This window comes from Salvelinus sp. IW2-2015, linkage group LG4p (genome assembly GCF_002910315.2).
Source record: "Salvelinus sp. IW2-2015 linkage group LG4p, ASM291031v2, whole genome shotgun sequence".
NCBI classification, from domain to species: domain Eukaryota; kingdom Metazoa; phylum Chordata; class Actinopteri; order Salmoniformes; family Salmonidae; genus Salvelinus; species Salvelinus sp. IW2-2015.
The window spans coordinates 8814833-8835605 of record NC_036841.1 but is presented as its reverse complement, the minus strand read 5'-3'; the positions used below and the strand labels follow the sequence as shown (position 1 = coordinate 8835605).

General features: G+C 42.9%; 1 pseudogene; it reads right to left on the bottom strand.

Annotated features, from left to right (window-relative positions):
• Positions 1-562: 562 nt before the first annotated feature.
• Positions 563-17915, bottom strand: LOC111960026 (alpha-2-macroglobulin-like; annotated as a pseudogene).
• Between the last annotated feature and the right edge of the window lie 2858 nt (positions 17916-20773).

Below are 20773 nucleotides of genomic sequence, written 5' to 3'. Positions count from 1 at the left end.
CACTGGAATTGTGATACAGTGAAATAATCTGTCTGTAAACAATTGTTGGAAAAATTACTTGTGTAATGCACAAAGTAGGTGTCCTAACCGACTTGCCAAAACTATAGTTTGGTAACAAGAAATTTGTGGAGTGGTTAAAAACGAGTTTTAATGACTCCAACCTAAGTGTATGTAAACTTCTGACTTCAACTGTATGTTCAGTTGAAGTTGGAAGTTTACATACACTTATGTTGGAGTCATTACAACTTGTCAATCCTACAGAGAATTTGTGGGCAGAACTGAAAAAGTGTGTGCGAGCAAGGAGGCCTACAAACCTGACTCAGTTACACCAGCTCTGTCAGAAGGAATGGGCCAAAATTCACCCAACTTATTGTGGGAAGGTTGTGGAAGGCTTCCCGACACGTTTGACCCAAGTTAAACAATTTAACGGCAAAGCTACCAAATACAAATTCAGTGTATGTAAACTTCTGACCCAGTGGGAATGTGATGAAAGAAATTAAAGCTGAAATTAATCATTCTCTCTACTATTGTTCTGACATTTCACATTCTTAAAATAAAGTGGTGATCCTAACTGACCTAAGACAGGGAATTCTTACTTGGATTAAATGTCAGAAATTGTGAAAAACTGAGTTTACATACACCTTAGCCAAATGCATTTAAACTTCCGACTTCAACTGTACGTACGTTTACGTTGTAGATATGTACACGTGTACGGTGGAGATATAGTGGTGAAAAGTATATTTCTTTACTCAAGAAAGTGAGTGTTGATTGATGATGTACTGTATATGTATATTCTAAACAAATGTGAGTGAAAGTGATTATTTGTCTAGTACACACTCAGTTTAAATATGTATATATGGGTTTGTGTAAGACCAGTTGTATGTGTGGGTTTAAATATTAAGTGTGAGTTTGTGAGGTAGCTGGGTCTCGGTGGGATAGCTCAGGGCTATGTGAGGTAAGAGTGAGTAAAGTAAACAGACTTTTACATGTATTTTTATTCACYTCTATTTAACCAGGTAGGCCAGTGCAACATGGCCAAGATAAAGCAAAGCAGTGCGACACAAACAACAGTTACACATGGGATAAACAAACGTACAGTCAATAACACAATAGAAAAATCTATATGTGTGCAAATGTAGTAAGATTAGGGAGGTAAGGCAATAAATAAATAGGCCATAATGGTGAAATAATTTCAATTTAGCATTAACACTGGAGTGATAGATGTGCAGAAGATGATGTGCAAGTAGAGATACTGGGGTGCAAAGAGCAACAACAAAAAATAACAATATGGGGATGAGGTAGTTGGGTGGGCTATTTACAGATGGGCTGTGTACAGGTAAAATGATCGGTAAGCTGCTCTGACAGCTGATGCTTAAAGTTAGTGAGAGAGATGTCTCTGGCTTCAGTGATTATTGCAATTCGTTCCAGTCATTGGCAACAGAGAACTGGAAGGAAAGACTGCCAAAGCAGGAGTTGGCTTTGGGGATGACCAGTAAAATATACCTGCTGGAGCGCGTGCTACGGGTGGGTGTTGCTATGGTGACCAGTGAGCTAAGATAAGGCGGGGCTTTACCTAGCAAAGACTTATAGATGACCTGGAGCCAGTGGGTTTGGCGACGAATATGAAGCGAGGGCCAGCCAACAAGAGCATACAGGTTGCAGTGGTGGGTAGTATATGGGGCTTTGGAGATAAAACGGATGGCACTGTGATAGACTACATCCAATTTGCTGAGTAGAGTGTTGGAGGTTATTTTGTAAATGACATCGCCRAAGTCAAAGATCGGTAGGATAGTCAGTTTTACGAGGGTATGTTTAGCAGCATAAGTGAAGGAGGCTTTGTTGCGAAATAGGAAGCCGATTTAATTTTGGATTGGAGATGCTTTATGTGATTCTGGAAGGAGAGTTTACAGTCTAACCAGACACCTAGGTATTTGTAGTTGTCCACATATCGTAGGTCAGAACCGTCCAGAGTAGTGATGCTAGTCGGGCGGGAGGGTGCTGGCAGCGATCAGTTGAAGATCATGCATTAAGTTTTACTAGCATTTAAGAGCAGTTGGAGGCCACAGGAGTGTTGTATGGCATTGAAGCTCGTTTGGAGGTTTGTTAGCACAGTGTCCAAAGAAGGGCCAGAAGTAAACAGAATGGTGTCGTCTGCGTAGAGGTGGATCAGAGAATCACCAGCAGCAAGAGCGACGACATTGATATACTATATCCTGAGAAAAGAGTCGGCCCGAGAATTTAACCCTGTGGCACCCCCATAGAGACTGCCAGAGGTCCGAACAACAGGCCCTCCGATTTGACACACTGAACTCTATCTGAGAAGTAGTTGGTGAACCAGGCAAGGCAGTCATTTGAGAAACCAAGGCTGTTGAGTCTGCCGATAAGAATGCGGTGATTGACAGAGTCGAAAGCCTTGGCCAGGTCGATGACGGCTGCACAATACTGTCTTTTATCGATGGCGGTTATGATATTGTTAGGACCTTGAGCGTGGCTGAGGTGCACCCATGACCAGCTCAGAAACCAGATTGCATAGCGGAGAAGATACGGTGGGATTCGAAATGGTCGGTGATCTGTTTGTTAACTTGGCTTTCGAAGACTTTAGAAAGGCAGGGTAAGATAGATATAAGTCTGTAACAGTTTGGGTCAAGAGTATCTCCACCTTTTGAAGAGGGGGATGACCGCGGCAGCTTTCCAATCTTTAGGGATCTCAGATGAAACGAAAGGGTGGTTGAACAGGCTAGTAATAGGGGTTGCAACAATTGCAGCTGATAATTTTAGAAAGAGAGGGTCCAGATTGTTTAGTCCAGCTGATTTGTAGGGTTCCAGATTTTGCAGCTCTTTCAGAACATCAGCTATCTGGATTTGGGTGAAGGAGGGTGTGGGAGGCTGTGGGGGAGGCTTCGGCAAGTTGCTGTGGGGGGTGCAGAGATGTTGACTGGGGTAGGGGTAGCCAGCTGTAGAAAAATGCTAATTTAAATTCTCGATCATCGTAGATTTATCGGTGGTGACAGTGTTTCCTTGCATCAGTGCAGTGGGCAGCTGGGAGTAGGTGCTCTTATTCTCCATGGACTTTAAAGTGTCCCAGAAATGTTTAGTGTTACAGGATGCACATTTCTGTTTAGGAAAGCAAAGGCTAGCTTTTTCAAACTGCCTGTGTATATTGGTTCCTAACTTCCCTGAAAAGTTGTATATCGTGGGGGCTATTCGATGCTAATGCAGTACGCAACAGGATGTTTTTGTGCTGGTCAAGGGCAGTCAAGTCTGGCATRAACCAAGGGCTATATCCGTTCTTAGTTCAACATTTTTTGAATGGGACATGCTTATTTAAGATGGTGAGGAAAGCACTTTTAAAGATAACCTAACATCCTCTACTGATGGAATGAGGTCAATATCCTTCCAGGATACCCGAGCCAGGTCGATTAGTAAGGCCTGCTCACTGAAGTGTTTTAGGGAGYGTTTGAGAGTGGTGAGGGTTGGTCATTTGACCGCCGTCCCATTACGGAGGMAGGCAATGAGGCAGTGATCGCTGAGATCCTGGTTGAAGACAGCAGAGGTGTATTTAGAGGGCAGGTTTGTCAGGATGATATCTATGAGGGTGCCCGTGTTTACAGATTTAGGGTTGTACCTGGTAGGTTCCTTGATAATTTGTGAAAGATTGAGGGCGTCTAGCTTAGATTGTAGGATGGCCGTGTTTAGGGGGTGCTATTTTCACTTTGGGGGAAAATCGTGCCCAATTTAAACGGCCTCGTACTCTATTCTAGATCGTACAATATGCATATTATTATTACTATTGGATAGAAAACACTCAAGTTTCTAAAACCGTTTGAATTATATCTGTGAGTAAAACAGAACTCATTTTGCAGCAAACTTCCTGACAGGAAGTGAAAAATCTGAAATCGAGGCTCTGTTCCAGGGCCTTCCTATTCAATTGCTTGAAATCTATGGATATACATGCACTTCATACGCCTTCCACTAGATGTCAACAGGCAGTGGAAGGTGGAATGGGGTGTCTAGCTTGATCTGAGGTCGAACAAGAGCTCTTGGAATGACGTGTCCACAATATCCTTTCTCTACCTAGGCGCGGGAAGGACATCAGCATTGGCTTCTGAAAAGCGTTCGGTATAGACGGCTAATATCTCCGGCTTTGTTTTTATTTGATACATATTAGAAAAACATCATAAAGTAGGTTTTTTTCAACCGAGTTTCATCAGTTTATTTAACGTTTAATGGGTCTTTTGGAGTTTTCCGTTCTATGCGTCGAGAGGAGATGGACATCTTCGCGCCACATGGCTAGCTAAGGTTGCTAATTTGACAGGAGAGAAGGACATTCTAAAACCAAACAACGATTTATTCTGGACAAAGGACTCCTTGTACAAGATTCTGATGGAAGCTCAGCAAAAGTAAGAACCATTTATGATGTTATTTTGTATTTCTGTGGAAAATGTTTAGTCCTATTCTCCGCACTTTTTGCGGGCGCTGTCTCGCTATAACGTAAGCTGTTTGTTATGGTAAAGTTAATTTAAAAAATCTAACACGGCGGTTGCATTAAGAACTAGTGTATCTTTCATTTGCTATCCAACATGTATTTTTAAGTAAAGTTTATGATGAGTTATTTGGTCAGATTAGGTGAGTGTCAGAATATATCCGGACATCCTGGGAAAAAGTTGCTACATTTTCACAATGTATAACCACGTTTTTCAGCTCTAAATATGCACATTTTCGAACAAACATAAATGTTTTGTGTAACATGATGTTTAAGACTGTCATCTGATGAAGTTGGTCAAGGTTAGTGATTTATTTTAGATTTATTGCTGTGTTTGCGAATGCTATCTTTGCGGTGAATGAATGCGGTTTGTGTGTTTGGCTATTTTGGTAAGCTAATATAATGCTATATTGTGTTTTCGCTGTAAAACACTTAAAATCGGAAATATTGGCTGGATTCACAAGATGTTTATCTTTCATTTGCTGTACACATATGTTTTTCATAAATGTTTTTATGAGTATTTAGGTATTTACGTTGCTCTCTGTAATTAGTCTGGCTTCTTCGGTGCTATTTGTGATTGTGCTGCAATGTAAAACTGATTTATACCTCAAATTGCACATTTTTCGAACAAAATAAATGTATTGTGTAACATGTTATAAGACTGTCATCTGATGAAGTTGTTTCTTGGTTAGTGACTAATTATATCTATATTTTGTCGGTTTTTTGAAAGCTACCTATGCGGTGGATAAATAGCATTGTGTGTTTGGCTATTGTGGTGAGCTAACATAAATATATATTGTGTTTTCGCTGTAAAACATTTTAAAAATCGGACATGTTGGCTGGATTCACAAGATGTTTATCTTTCATTTGCTGTATTGGACGTGTTAATGTGTGGAAGTTAAATATTTCTAAAAATATGTTTTGATTTCGCGCTCTGTGAAGGCAGTGGAATGTTGTGGGTGTTCCGCTAGCGAACCCGGGGCGAGAAAGGTTAAAGCTGCCTGCCATCCAGGACCGTTACACCAGGCGGTGTCAGAGGAAGGCCCTAAAAATTGTCAAAGACCCCAGCCACCCCAGTCATACTGTTCTCTCTACTACCGCATGGCAAGCGGTACCGGAGTGCCAAGTCTAGGACAAAGGCTTCTCAACAGTTTTTACCCCCAAGCCATAAGACTCCTGAACAGGTAACCAAATGGTTACACGGACTATTTGCATTGTGTGCCCCCCYCCAACCCCTATTTTACGCTGCTGCTACGCTATGTTTATCTTATATGCATAGTCACTTTAACTATACATTCTGTATATGTATATGAAAAATGGCGCCGGAGGAGATGGCCGCCGTTTTACGGTCTCCTAACCAATTGTGCTATTATGTGTTTTTTTTCGCGATATTTGTAAATGATTTTGTACATAATGTTTTTGCAACCGTATCTTACGGAAGAAAAGAGCTTCTGGATATCAGGACAGCGATCACTCACCTCGGATWAGACGAAGATTTCTTCAACAACAACAACAAGCAGGACTCACGATATTATTCAAACACCCCACAGGGCAGACGTCCCAATTATTTGCAAAAGGAAGTGACGCAGAGGACGAAGAGCAGGATGCCTCGTCCGGACCCGCAGAAGACAACTAGGAAAGCTGTTAAGCATATCCCAGTTTAGGTCACCTAACAGTACGAACTCTGAATGATAAATGGGGGGCAATTAATTCACATATGGTGTCCAGGGCACAGCTGGGGTGCTGAGGGGGGTCTATAACAAGCAGTGAGAGACTTATTTCTGGAAAGGTGGATTTTTAAAAGTAGAAGCTCGAACTGTTTGGGCACAGACCTGGATAGCATGACAGAACTCTGCAGACGATCTCTGCAGTAGATTAGACTCCACCCCCTTTGGCAGTTCTATCTTGGTGGAAAATGTTGTAGTTGGGGATGGAAATTTCGGTGGCTTTGCTAAGTCAGGATTCAGACGGCTAGGTCATCAGGGTTGGCGGAGTGTGCTAAAGCAGTGAATAAAACAAACTCTGGGAGGAGGCTTCTGATAACATGCATGAAACCAAGGCTTTTACAGTTACAGAAGTCAACAAATGATAGCGCCTGGGGAATAGGAGTGGAACTGGGGGCTACAGGGCCTGGGTTAACCTCTACATCACCAGAGGAAAAGAGGWGTAGGATAAGGGTATGGCTAAAGGCTATAAGAACTAGTCGTCTAGTGCGTTGGGAACAGAGAATTAAAGGAACAGATTTCTGGGGGCTTGTAGGGATAGCTCAGGGCTATGTGAGGCAAGAGTGAGTAAAGTAAACAGACTTGGGGCTTTAGGGATAGCTCAGAGCTTCCAGCCCTTTTCTACGGTGTGAGTAAAGCCCCCTCTCTCCCTACATAGACCCGTGTTTTGAAAGGGGGAGAGTAAGGTCGAGTCAAGATTCAAGACCGTGTCCATGACCGAGATTCAAGTAACTGGGGAAGTTAACTTCACTGGAAAAGTTACCGGTGTCAAGTTTGTACCTAGAGAGTTGGAGAAACTTTTACAGGTCTGGCTTTAATTAGTCTCTCTGTCCCCAAGTCCATAAAATATATATGTGTGTGTTTTCCCTACTAGATCTTGTAGGCATGGTCAGAAGCATTTTGTTCACTTAGGAATATGGGATATCCTCATGATGATAAATGTACATGTGTACAGTGCACGTACCCAGTAGGGGTGTAGTCAAGATTCAATGAGTAAGATTATTCCAAAACACTCTCAAACCACCTGTCAAAATGACTCGTCTTCACACTATGTAAAAAATAAAATAAATGATGTGTCTGGGCCTCTGCACCACTCTCCAAATGTTGTGTCTAAGTCATTCTCTTCATTGGCATATCTGTAATGACTTATAAAGAGGCTACGTAAATAAACTGACACCTCTATAATTCCATGTGATTGACACTTATTTTACCAGGTAAATTGACTGTTGAAACATTCTCATTTACAGCAACGAACTGGGGAATACAGGGGAGTACACAGTGGTGTAGTGGGCATTGCGTATATTAATTTCTTAATCCCCACTGATGCGTATCAGTGTAGTGGAGGTATATGCCGTATCAATTATGTAGTACAATAGAGAAGTCATGCTCAAAGTAACCTACAACGCAAAGCACGTAAAATATTTGGCATATCCAACCACACGTGAATAAATGTTACATTTTAAAAACGGCCGACAAAGAACTAATATGCACGAGAAAATCAGCTGAAATGGCTCTGATTGGCTGGTCATTCAGAACGTTACGTGCTTAATCATAGGTTGACGGTAGGTGGGGGTGTGCGGTCCAGTATAAACACACTCACTTCTTTGACAACTTCCTTCACAACAGCTCCACTCTGCGAAGTGCAAGAACTACACTATATATACACAGTTTCGTGGAGGAGGAATAATGGTCTGGGGCTGTTTTTCATGGTTCGGGCCCATTAGTTCCAGTGAAGGGAAATCTTAACGCTACAGCATACAATGACATTCTAGACGATTCTGTGCTTCCAACTTTGTGGCAACAGTTTGTGGAAGGCATGACAATGCCCCCGTGCACAAAGCGAGGTCCATACAGAAATGGTTTGTTGAGATTGGTGTGGAAGGACTAGACAGACCTGCACAGAGCCCTGACCTCAACCCCATCGAACACCTTTGATGAATTGAAACGCCGACTGCGAGCCAGGGCCTAATCGCCCAACAGACATCAGATTGACCTTGCAGAGCCTTTAAAGTGGCTGTTTTAATACTGTATGTTACAATTTGATGTACGTGCGTTGGTAGCCTAGTAAAGGAGCCCTTTGAAGTGATTGTTTGACAATCATATGAAAACATCATGACTAGTTCTGTTTATGCTACAATTAAAAGGTAATACATTTTAACAGTGAAATGACAAATCTTTATGGATAGGCCCACAAAGATCCTATTTAATTAATAGAGATTCTAAATGTAATTATTTGATTAGGCCCATAAGCACGTGCGCACATAGGAGGTCCGGTACTGGGAAGAAATTAAATCTACTTTTATCCGTGAGTATACAGTGCATTCGAAAAGTATTCAGACCCCTTGACATTTGTCATTTTGGAACATTATAGCCTTGTTCTAAAATTGATTAAATGTTTTTCCCCCTCAGTCGACACAGAATGCCCTATAATAACAAAGCAATAACAGGTTTTTCGAGAAAAATTGCAAATGTTTTAAATTAAAAACTGAAATGTCACATTTACATAAGTATTCAGATCCTTTACTCAGTACTTTGTTGAAGCACCTTTGGCAGCGATTACAACCTTGAATCTTCTTGGGTATGACACTACAAGCTTGGCACACCTGTATTTGGTGAGTTTCTCCCATTCTTCTCTGCAGATCCTCAAGTTCTGCYAGGTTGGAAGGAGACAGACTTGTCCMGAAGTCACTCCTGCGTTGTCTTGGCTGTGTGCTTAGGGTCGTTGTCCTGTTGGAAGGTGAACCTTTGCCCCAGTCTGAGCGCGCTGGAGCAGGTTTTCATCAAGGATCTCTCTCCATTCATCTTTCCCTCAATCCTGACTAGGCTCCCAGTCCCTGCCGCTGAAAAACTTCCCCACAGTATGATGCTGCCACCACCATGCTTCACCGTAAGGATGGTGCCAGGTTTCCTCCAGATGTGACGCTTGGCATTCAGGCCAAAGAGTGCAATATTGGTTTTATCTGACCAGAGAATCTTGTTTCTCGTGGTCTGAGAGTCCTTTCGGTGCTGTCATGTGCCTTTTACTGAGACAAACTCCGGAGCTCTGCCAGTGACCATCGGGTTCTTGGTCACCTCCCTGACCCAAGCCCTTCTACCCCAATTGCTCAGTTTGGCCCGGGCGGCCAGCTCTAGGAAGAGTCTTGGTGGTTCAAAAACTTCTTCCATTTTAAGAATGATGGAGGCCTCTGTATTCTTGGGGACCTTCAATAATGCAGACATTTTTTGGTACCCTTCCCCAGATCTTTGCCTTGACACAATCCTGTCTCGGAGGTGTACGTACAATTCCTTTGACCTCATTGCTTATCTCACCTCTACGCCTCTCTAAACTCACTATGTCTCTCTAAACAATACAAGGGTTTATTTTACCCAGGACTGAGAACTTTGATCAGATCCATCCACCACATTCTTGGGGAGTGCAGTTCCACCTCCTCTGTCGGAGCTTCTCCTGTGGACACAGATGATAAGATGAATGGAGATGATCATTTCAATAAAAGTGAACATTCAACGTTCATGCATTACTGACCAGTTGGACACAGGAACCAGTTGTAGGTGTCGGTCTTCTCTGTTCCCTCAGCCTGAGAGAGTGATAGAGCATAGAGAGAGCACAGAGGAATTGGAGGAGATGAATAGAGAGGGAGATACTTTGTCAGAGGCAGTTACACAAAGTGGTATATGTGCAACCTAACACTAAGTTCCACCACAACAATAGGCTACATACCTTCACCAGCAGGCTCTGTGTGACTGTGTAGATGCGTCCTCTTGCCTTTACTTTCACAATCTCATTGTCACACACAGCGTGGAACTGGACAGGCTCTGGATGTTAAAATCCCCTACACATACATTGACAGACATAGTGCAGCACAGGTTAAACACCACATCCAATACGRTGACTGAGAGTACACAACTCAGGTTAACATCCATTCTGCTGTTTGAACAGTTGAATGGAGACTGGTGACTTACCCAGGACTGAGGGTGCCATTGTCCAACTGAAGGTCTTTCGTCCATTGGCACACAAGCATGATGAATACTGGACATCATTCAGGGGTGTGAGAGTGTAGTCTAAGGAAGGAGCCGGAGTCACAGAAACCTGCCCAAGAGGAACACTTGTAAGATTACATGGAAATCCCAAGACTGATACACTGGGTGTAATAAAAAATAAATAAACACTGACTAGGCAAACTGCAACAAAACACAACATTTTATACAACTCGAGAAATGATTATGATGCAGTGCCGTACCATGATGCACTTGGACAGGTAGTTGAACACAGTGGCCTTCAGCTCAAAATGCTCTCCACGGATGATGGCGTAAGGCAAGGGGAGTTCCGGGAAGAAGGGCTGGAAAACTAAGTTTTACTGGAGCAGCCAGACCGAAACCACCAGGGGACAGGCAGAATGCCTCTGACTCCCAGGGGGCGATGGTGTCTGGAACCTTAAGGGGCACATCTGCTGATCCAGACTCCCTGTAATGCAGAGGTCAGAGTTCAAACAGAAAGCCACTAAGTGTCCTATAGAGAACAATGGAGTATGACTTACAAATTCTTTGAACAATGTTTCTTTAGATTTTTTAAAATGTATTTAAGCTTGCCCCATTGAGGTTAGAGGACCTCTTTCCTAAGAGAAAAATCTGGCCTAGGGAAAAGTGGGCCAAGTTGAGCCAAAGGGGTAAGTTGAGCCTCCCTTGTTTCTAGGAAACCATACACAARATGAATCATTTGACCAAATCTTTAGGAAGATGACATCACTTCATGGAGTCTTTGAAGGAAGAAACCATATGGAAAAAGTTGGTTCCAAAAAAACTGATTTTCACCAAGTCAAATGAATTTGTGTTAGCGGTTTCACTATGTTTGTATCTAAACCAAAGTAGATAATTGCAATATTGTTCTATACATCAGTTGGGATCTCTATAAGCTTCAATTTGATGTTCTAAACCTAGCATGAAAGTGCATCATTGTGGCTGTGTGGGCTAATATAGTCAAAATATTTGTCTTGGGGTAAGTTGAGTTGATCGCCATGTGGTAAGTTGAGCTTCCTAGGCATAATGCAAGGCAATATCCCTGGGATACAATTTTTTTTTAAATATACATTTAACATTCACTCTTATCCAGAGCTGTATTGCATGCTAGCACAAACCCAAAGACAAACCCAACTACCTCTAACTTTCTTCATATTGGACACAGACATAAAAATGGTATTCACAAGTTCATCTGACTCGGTGGAAGTATATCATTTTGCTGCGAAAATCTCAAAGTATCCCTTTAAGTGCCCTGCTCAATGGCACATCAACCTATTTTTCACCTAGTCAGCTCAGGGATTCAAACCAGCAACCTTTCAGTTTCTGAGCCAATGCCCTTAACCACTAGGCTAACTGACATGATGAGGTAACAACAGGGCCTGGTCTATAGTAAAAGTGTTTTAAAAAAAGTACAAAGTGTTTTTTAGGTGTCATGTGTGTTTTAAAAGATGCTTAACAAAGAAGTGATTGTGTTGAATTTAGTTTGGGAAATAAAGATAAAGACAGACATGGTTTTAGAAAGGTAGTGGTAATATTTCATCCAGTACAGACAKTTGTAGGCRACTTAACTTACCCTGTCATGCGGCTCAACTTACCACATACGTAAGTTGTGCCAAGAGACCGCTTTTTTTGGACAAGCTTTGTTTTCAAAACGAATGTTTACATGAATTCTGATTATTTCCAGGGATACACAACATCCTGAAATATATATACAGTACATCCTTGTTAGAAAGAATACTATAATTTCATTGATGAAGTAATACTGAATGTAAAAAATGGCTCAATTTACCCCAATCTCCCCTACTCTGTAATACACCTTAATTATTAAAGAGGTTCAGGTTCCTAATCTACACAACTACTGCATGTGTTGATATTAGGCAWGAGATAAGAGGGCTTTCACCCGAAGTTAGCCTCACTGTGCAGTGCTCTTACCCAACTTCCACAAGATCCCATATCCATGTCTCGGGGAAGAATTTACGACAGTCTGTATGGGTGGTGGAGCTGGAGCGGCAACAAATCCGACACCAGCTACATGATGTTGAAGTCTGGCCCTGGTTACAGGGTAGGAGTAGCATCCGTAGGCTACCACTAAAACAAAACATAGTCATTATGCTCGTGTTAGAATCAGCCTGATCMAACCAGACTGAATACTGCTCTCAATGGTGATGCATGCAGCGTTCAGACTGATTTAACCAGACTATGTTTGAATAACAAAAGCCATACATTTCTCAAGATTCACTGAATACTTCTGGCAATGAGAAGAGTAAGAGGTGGGAAGGATATCTTACCATAGGATCAATGGTACCGTTTCCCCTTGTAACTTACACAGGAAGGAACCAGATTAGTTGTCAGCTTCAGTCCCAGTTTCTATAAATGTCCAAATCAAAAACAAGAGTTCAATCTGAATGAATAACTCTGAGTTTTATGTTTCTATTCTGTATGTCTTTTATTAAACAGAAGACAACAGACTGAAACGGGGAGGGACTACTTGGACTTGCTAAAYGTTTTTAACCCTCGTACTACCGACTGGGGTCATTTTGACCCAAGAGGCATATTTTTGATCTTATCCCAAAGATGGYTTATTCAATACTTAAAATCGAAAAAAGTATTTGAAACCAGGTTTCTCTGGAGATATAATATTAAGTTATACATGTCCTCAGAGGGTGGAGGGGGACCTGTATCAGTGATTTTGACAAAATAGAATGATCACCTGCAGAAAAGAAGCACCTCACGTGCTCAGCTATCTTTATAACTGGCAGTTGTTTTTATCACATAAATATCACAAAATTAGTATTTACTTAATTCTAAAAATGAAATGATGCTGTAATAAAATTATGGTAAATTGTCTTTTTAGTACATTGGAAAAAAGCAGCACATTATTTAAGGGAAAAATGTATATTTTCGTTTTACAGAATAAGCTAATTAACTGTAATTTCGCTGAAAAATACCAACAGCATGATACTGCCACCACCATGCTTCACCGTAGGGATGGTGTCAAATGTGACGCTTGGCATTCAGGCCAAAGAGTTCAGCCTTGGTTTCATCAGAAGATAATTTTGTTTCTCATGGTCTGAGAGTCTTTAGGTGCCAATTCTTAAAATGTTTCATGACTTTGACAGTCAACTTGTTCATAATAAATCTAAATAATTGTTTAAATATAGACTTTGTGTTCATTTTTTATACCCCTTTTTCTCCCCAATTGGTAGTTACAGTCTAGTCCCATCGCAGCAACTGCTGTACGGACTTGGGAGAGAGCCATGCGTTCTCTGAAATACAACCCTGCCAAGTCGCACTGCTTCTTGACACACTGCCCGCTTAACCCAGAAGCCAGCCACACCAATGTGTCAGAGGAACCACCGTACAACCGGTGACCGAAGTCAGTGTGCATGCACCAGGCCCACCTCAAGGAATCGCTAAAGCATAATGGGACAAGGACATCCCTGCTGGCCAAACCCTCCACTAACCCGGACGATGCTGGGCCATTTCTGCACCACCTCATGGGTCTCCCGGTCGCGACACAGCCCAGGATCGAACCCTGGTCTGTAGCAAAGCCTCAATCACTGTGATGCAGTGCCTTAGAACGCTACACCACTCGGGAGTCCTACTTCAGGGTCATTTTGACCTGTCACGACATCCGCCGGAGTCGGTCCCTCTCCTTGTTCGAGCAGCGTTCGGCGGTGGACGTCACCGGCCTTCTAGCCATCACCGATCCACTTTTCATTTTCCATTTGTTTTGTCTTTGGTTTTTACACACCTGGTTTCAATTCCCCCATTACATGTTCATTATTTAACCCTCTGGTTTCCCCCATGTTTGTGTGCGTGTTTGTTATATGTTGATGGCTGTATCTGACGGCTAGTATGTTGTTGCTGGGTTTTGTATTTACGCCCGTTTATTAGTGGTACTGGTATATTTCACGCACCTTTGTATTGTTTCTATACTGGTGTTTTTTCATGTATTAAACACCTTGTCCACGCATCTCAACTCTCCTGCGCCTGACTCCTTTTCACCAMTTACCCAAAGCCTTGACATGACCCCAGCCCAACACACCTAATTCCACCTATAGTAATGAGATAGATGACGATAAAGGTTCTATCTGTTTCTCTATAGACATAACAAATTACCCATACCACCRGAGGGTGGAGGGTGACCTGTAACAGTGATTTTGACAAGATACTGTAGACAGATCATCCTCAGAGATACAGCTCCCCACTTTTTATACCACATATTTTACTACAGTACCAGTCAAAAGTTTGGACACAATCTCATTCAAGTTTTTCTTKATATTTTCTACATTGTAGAATAATAGTGAATAGATMAAAAATATGAAATGACACATATGGAATCATGTAGTAACCAAAAAAGTGTTAAACAAAACATATTTTATATTTGAGATTCTTCAAAGTAGCCACCCTTTTCCTTGACAGCTTCGCACACTCTTGGCAATCTCTCAACCAGCTTCACCTGGAATGCTTTTCCAAATATCTTGGAGTTCCCACATCCTAAGCACTTGTTGGCTGCTTTTCGTTTACTCTGCGGTCCAACTCATCCCAAACCATCTCAATTGGGTTGAGGTYGGGTGATTGTGGAGGTTAGGTCAWCTGATGCAGCACTCCATCACTCTCCTTGGTCAAATAGCCCTTACACAGCCTGGATGTGTGTTGAGTCATTGTCCTGTCAAAAAACAAATGATAGTCCCACTAAGCACAAACCAGAACCAAACCGGATGGCGTATCGCTGCAGAATGCTATGGTAGCCATGCTGGTTAACTTCTCTAGGATAGGGGGCAGAGTTTTCACTTTTGTAAAAATAGCGTGCCCAATTTCAACTTCCTTCTACTCATCCCCAGAATATACGATATGCATATTATTAGTAGATTTGGATAGAAAACTCTGAAGTTTCTAAAACTGTTTGAATCATATCTGTAAGTATAACAGAACTTATGTAGCAGGCAAAACCAGAGGACTAACCATACATAAAAATWAAAATWAAAATTAAAGTCACTGTCTGTTCAATGAGTTTTCTTTGGGAAGCCAGTTTTCTAATCACTCTGTTCTCAGTTCCTACTGCTTCCACTGGATGTCACCAGTCTTAGGAAATAGGTTGAGGTTATTAATTTGTGCAATGAAGAAGGCCATCAGGAAGTAGAGTAACGTCATGTGTACTGTTTGAGAGTTGCGCAAGACTAAAGAAAGTAGCGTTAGTTTGTTTATCTCCTGTATTGAAAACAGACCCGTCTTCAATTTGATCGATTATTAACGTTTACAAATACCTTAAGTTGTATTACAAAAGTACTTAAATGTTTTGGCAAAGTTTAGAGGTAATCTTTGAGATATTTTGTAGTGAATTGGAAGCTGTTTTTTTCTGGATCAACCACGCCAAATAAATGGACAATTTGGATATATATATGGACGGAATTAATCGAACAAAATGACCATTTGTGATGTTTATGGGACATATTGGAGTGCCAACAAAAGAATCTCGTCAAAGGTAATGCATGTTTTATATTTTATATCTGCGTTTTGAGTTGCGCCTGCAGGGTTGAAATATGCTACTCTCTCTTTGTTGACATTGTGCTATCATCAGATAATAGCATCTTATGCTTTCGCCGAAAAGCCTTTTTGGCCTTTTTGACATGTTGGCTGGATTCACAACGAGTGTAGCTTTAATTTGGTATCTTACATGTGTGATTTAATAAAAGTTTGATTTTATATAATTTTTTTGAATTTGGTGCTCTACATTTTCCCTGGCTATTGGCCAAGTGGGACGCCACCGTCCCGCTATCCCAGAGAGGTTTAAGTGTTCCTTGAATTCTAAATAAATCAGTGTCACCAGCAAAGCACCCCCACACCATCACACCTCCTACTCCATGCTTCACCGTGGGAACCACACATATGGAGATCATCTGTTCACATACATTGGACTCATCAGACCAAAATAAAGATTTCCACCGGTCTAATGTCCATTGCTCGTGTTTCTTTTGTAGTGGTTTCTTTGCAGCAATTCGACCATGAAGGCCTGATTCACGCAGTCTCCTCTGAACAGTTGATGTTGAGATGTGTCTGTTACTTGAACTCTGAAGCATTTACTTCAAATCAAATTTGTCACATGCACTGAATACAACAGGTGTAGACCTTACAGTGAAATGCTTACTTACAAGCACTTAACCAATAATGCAGTTTTAATAAAATACCCCCCCAAAAAGTAAGAAATAACAAAAAATGAAAGAGCAGCAGTAAATAACAATAGCGGGGCTATATACAGGGGGTACCGGTACAGAGTCAATGTGTCTATGTGCAGGGGCACCGGTGTCGAGGAAATTKAGGTAATTAAGTTCATGTAGGTAGAGTTATTAAAGTGGCTGTACATAGATAATAACAGAGTAGCAGCAGCGTGTGGGGGGTTGCAATGCAAATAGTCTGGGTAGCCATTTGATTAGCTTTTCAGGAGTCTTATGTCTTGGGGGTAGAAGCTGTTTAGAAGCCTCTTTGACCTAGACTTGGCGCTCCGGTACCGCTTGCCGTGCAGTAGCAGAGAGAACAGTCTATGGCTGGAGTCTTTGACAATTTTTAGGGCCTTCCGCTGACCCCGCCTCCTGAGGTGGAATAGGTTTTTTCGTGCCTTCACGACTGTCTTGGTCTTGGTGTGCTTGGACCATGTAAGTTTGTTGGTGATGTGGACACCAAGCAACTTGAAGCTCTCAACCTGCTCCACTACAGCCCCGTCGATGAGAATGGGGGCGTGCTTGGTTCTCCTTTTCCTGTAGTCCACAATCATCTCTTATGTCTTGATCACGTTGAGGGAGAGGTTGTTGTCCTTGCACCACACGGTCAGGTCTCAGACCTCCTCCCTATAGGCTGTCTCATCGTTGTCGGTGATCAGCAAACTTAATGATGGTGTTGGAGTCGTGCGTGATCATGCAGTCATGAGTGAACAGGGAGTACAGGAGGGGACTGAGCACGCACCCCTGAGGGGCCCCAGTGTTGAGGATCAGCGTGGCGAATGTGTTGTTACCTACCCTTACCACCTGGGGGGGGCGGTCTGTCATGAAGTCCAGGATCCACTTGCAGAGGGAGGTGTTCAGTCCCAGGGTCCTTATAGCTTATTGATGAGCTTTGAGGGCACTATGGTGTTGAACGCTGAGCTGTAGTCAATGAATAGCATTCTCACATATGTGTTCCTTTTTGTCCAGGTGGGAAATGGCAATGTGGAGTGCAATAGAGATTGCGTCATCTGTGGATCTGTTGGTGCGGAATGCAAATTGGAGTGGGTCTAGGGTTTCTGGGATAATGGTGTTGATGTGAGCCATGACCAGCCTTTCAAAGCATTTCATGGCTACAGACGTGAGTGCTACGGGTCGGTAGTCATTTAGGCAGGTTACCTTAGAGTTCTTGGGCACAGGGACTAAGGTGGTCTGCTTGAAACATGTTGGTTTTACAGACTCAGACAGGGAGCGGTTGAACAGGTCAGTGAAGACACGTGCCAGTTGGTCAGCGCATGGTCGGAGTACACGTCCTGGTAATCCATCTGGCCCAGCGGCCTTGTGAATGTTGACCTGTTTAAAGGTCTTACTCACATCGGCTGCGGAAAGCGTGATCACACAGTCATCCGGAGCAGTAGATGCTCTCATGCATGTTTCAGTGTTACTTGCCTTGAAGCGAGCATATACAGTGGGGCAAAAAAGTATTTAGTCAGCCACCAATTGTGCAAATTCTCCCACTTAAATTACAGGCCTCTCATCTTTTTATCATAGGAACACTTCAACTATGAAAAAAAAAATCAGAAAATCACATTGTAGGATTTTCAATGAATTTATTTGCAAATTATGGTGGAAAATAAGTATTTGGTCACCTACAAACAAGCAAGATTTCTGGCTCTCACAGACCTGTAACTTTTCTTTAAGAGGCTTCTCTGTCCTCCACTCGTTACCTGTATTAATGGCACCTGTTTGAACTTATCAGTATAAAGACACCTGTCCACAACCTCAAAGTCACACTCAACTCCACTATGGTCAAGACCAAAGAGCTGTCAAAGGACACCAGAAAACAAATTGTAGACCTGCACCAGGCTGGGAAGACTGAATCTGCAATAGGTAAGCAGCTTGGTTTGAAGAAATCAACTGTGGGAGCAATTATTAGGAAATGGAAGACATACAAGACCACTGATAATCTCCCTCGATCTGGGGCTCCACGCAAGATCTTACCCCGTGGGGTCAAAATGATCACAAGAACGGTGAGCAAAAATCCCAGAACCACACGGGGGGACCTAGTGAATGACCTGCAGAGAGCTGGGACCAAAGTAACAAAGCCTACCATCAGTAACACACTACGCCGCCAGGGACTCAAATCCTGCAGTGCCAGACGTGTCCCCCTGCTTAAGCCAGTACATGTCCAGGCCCGTCTGAAGTTTGCTAGAGAGCATTTGGATGATCCAGAAAGAGATTGGGAGAATGTCATATGGTCAGATGAAACCAAAATATAACTTTTTGGTAAAAACTCAACTCGTCGTGTTTGGAGGACAAAGAATGCTGAGTTGCATCCAAAGACACCATACCTACTGTGAAGCATGGGGGTGGAAACATCATGCTTTGGGGCTGTTTTTCTGCAAAGGGACCAGGACGACTGATCCGTGTAAAGGAAAGAATGAATGGGGCCATGTATCGTGAGATTTTGAGTGAAAACCTCCTTCCATCAGCAAGGGCATTGAAGATGAAACGTGGCTGGGTCTTTCAGCATGACAATGATCCCAAACACACCGCCCGGGCAACGAAGGAGTGGCTTCGTAAGAAGCATTTCAAGGTCCTGGAGTGGCCTAGCCAGTCTCCAGATCTCAACCCCATAGAAAATCTTTGGAGGGAGTTGAAAGTCCATGTTGCCCAGCAACAGCCGCAAAACATCACTGCTCTAGAGGAGATCTGCATGGAGGAATGGGCCAAAATACCAGCAACAGTGTGTGAACCTTGTAAGACTTACAGAAAACGTTTGACCTCCTGTCATTGCCAACAAAGGGTATATAACAAAGTATTGAGAAACTTTTGTTATTGACCAAATACTTATTTTCCACCATAATTTGCAAATAAATAAATTAAAAATCCTACAATGTGCCTCCCGGATGGCGCAGTGGTCTAGGGCACTGCATCGCAGTGCTAGCTGCGCCATTTGAGTGTCTGGGTTCGCGCCCAGGCTCTGTCGCAGCCGGCCACGACCGGGAGGTCCGTGGGGCGACGCACAATTGGGCCAGCGTCGTCCGGGTTAGGGAGGGTTTGGCCGGTAGGGATATCCTTGTCTCATCGCGCTCCAGCGCATCCTATGCCGGGCGCAGTGCGCGCTAGCCAAGGGGGCAGGTGCACGGTGTTTCTCCGACACATTGGTGCGGCTGGCTTCCGGGTTGGAGGCGCGCTGTGTTAAAGAAGCAGTGCGGCTTGGTTGGGTTGTGCTTTGGAGGACGCATGGCTTTCGACCTTCGTCTCTCCCGAGCCCGTACGGGAGTTGTAGTGATGAGACAAGATAGTAATTACTAGCGATTGGATACACGAAAAATTGGGGAGAAAAGGGGGGTAAAATTAAAATAAAATAAAAATCCTACAATGTGATTTTCAGGTTTTTCTTTCTCATTTTGTCTGTCATAGTTGAAGTGTACCTATGATGAAAAATTAACAGGCCTCATCTTTTTAAGTGGGAGAACTTGCACAATTGGTGGCTGACTAAATACTTTTTTGCCCCACTGTACGTTGGTAGGCTCGTGTCACAGGGCAGCTCTCGGCTGTGCTGCTCTTTATAGTCTAATAGTTTGCAAGCCTGCCACATATGACGAGCGTCGGAGCCGGTGTAGTACGATTCGATCTTAGTCCTGTATTGACACTTTGCCTGTTTGATGGTTCGTCGGAGGGCATAGCGGGATTTCTTATAAGCTTCCGGGTTAGAGACCTGCTCCTTGAATGTGTCAGCTCTACCCTTTAGCTCAGTGTGGATGTTGCCTGTAATCCATGGCTTCTGGTTGGGGTATGTACGTACAGTCACTGTGGGGACGACGTCGTCGATGCACTTATTGATGAAGCCAGTGACTGATGTGGTGTACTCCTCAATGCCATCGGAAGAATCCCGGAACAAGTCACTGCTTCCTGCTTTAGTTTTTGCTTGTAAGCTGGAATCAGGAGGATAGCATTATAGTCAAATTTGACAAATGGAGGGCGAGGGAGAGCTTTGTATGAGTCTCTGTGTGTGGAGTAAAGGTGGTCTATTGTTTTTTCCCCTCTGGTTGCACATTTAACATGCTGGTAGAAATTAGGTAAACCGGATTTAAGTTTCCCTGCATTAAAGTCCCMKGCCACTAGGAGCGCCGCCTCTGGATGAGCGTTTTCCTGTTTGCTCATGGCCGTATACAGCTCATTGAGTGCGGTCTTAGTACCAGCATTGGTTTATGGTGGTAAATAGACAGCTACGAAGAATATAGATGAAAACTCGGTAGATAGTGTGGTCTACAGCTGAGATACTCTACCTCCTTAGACTTCCTTAGATATCGTGCACCAGCTGTTGTTTACAAATATACATAGAC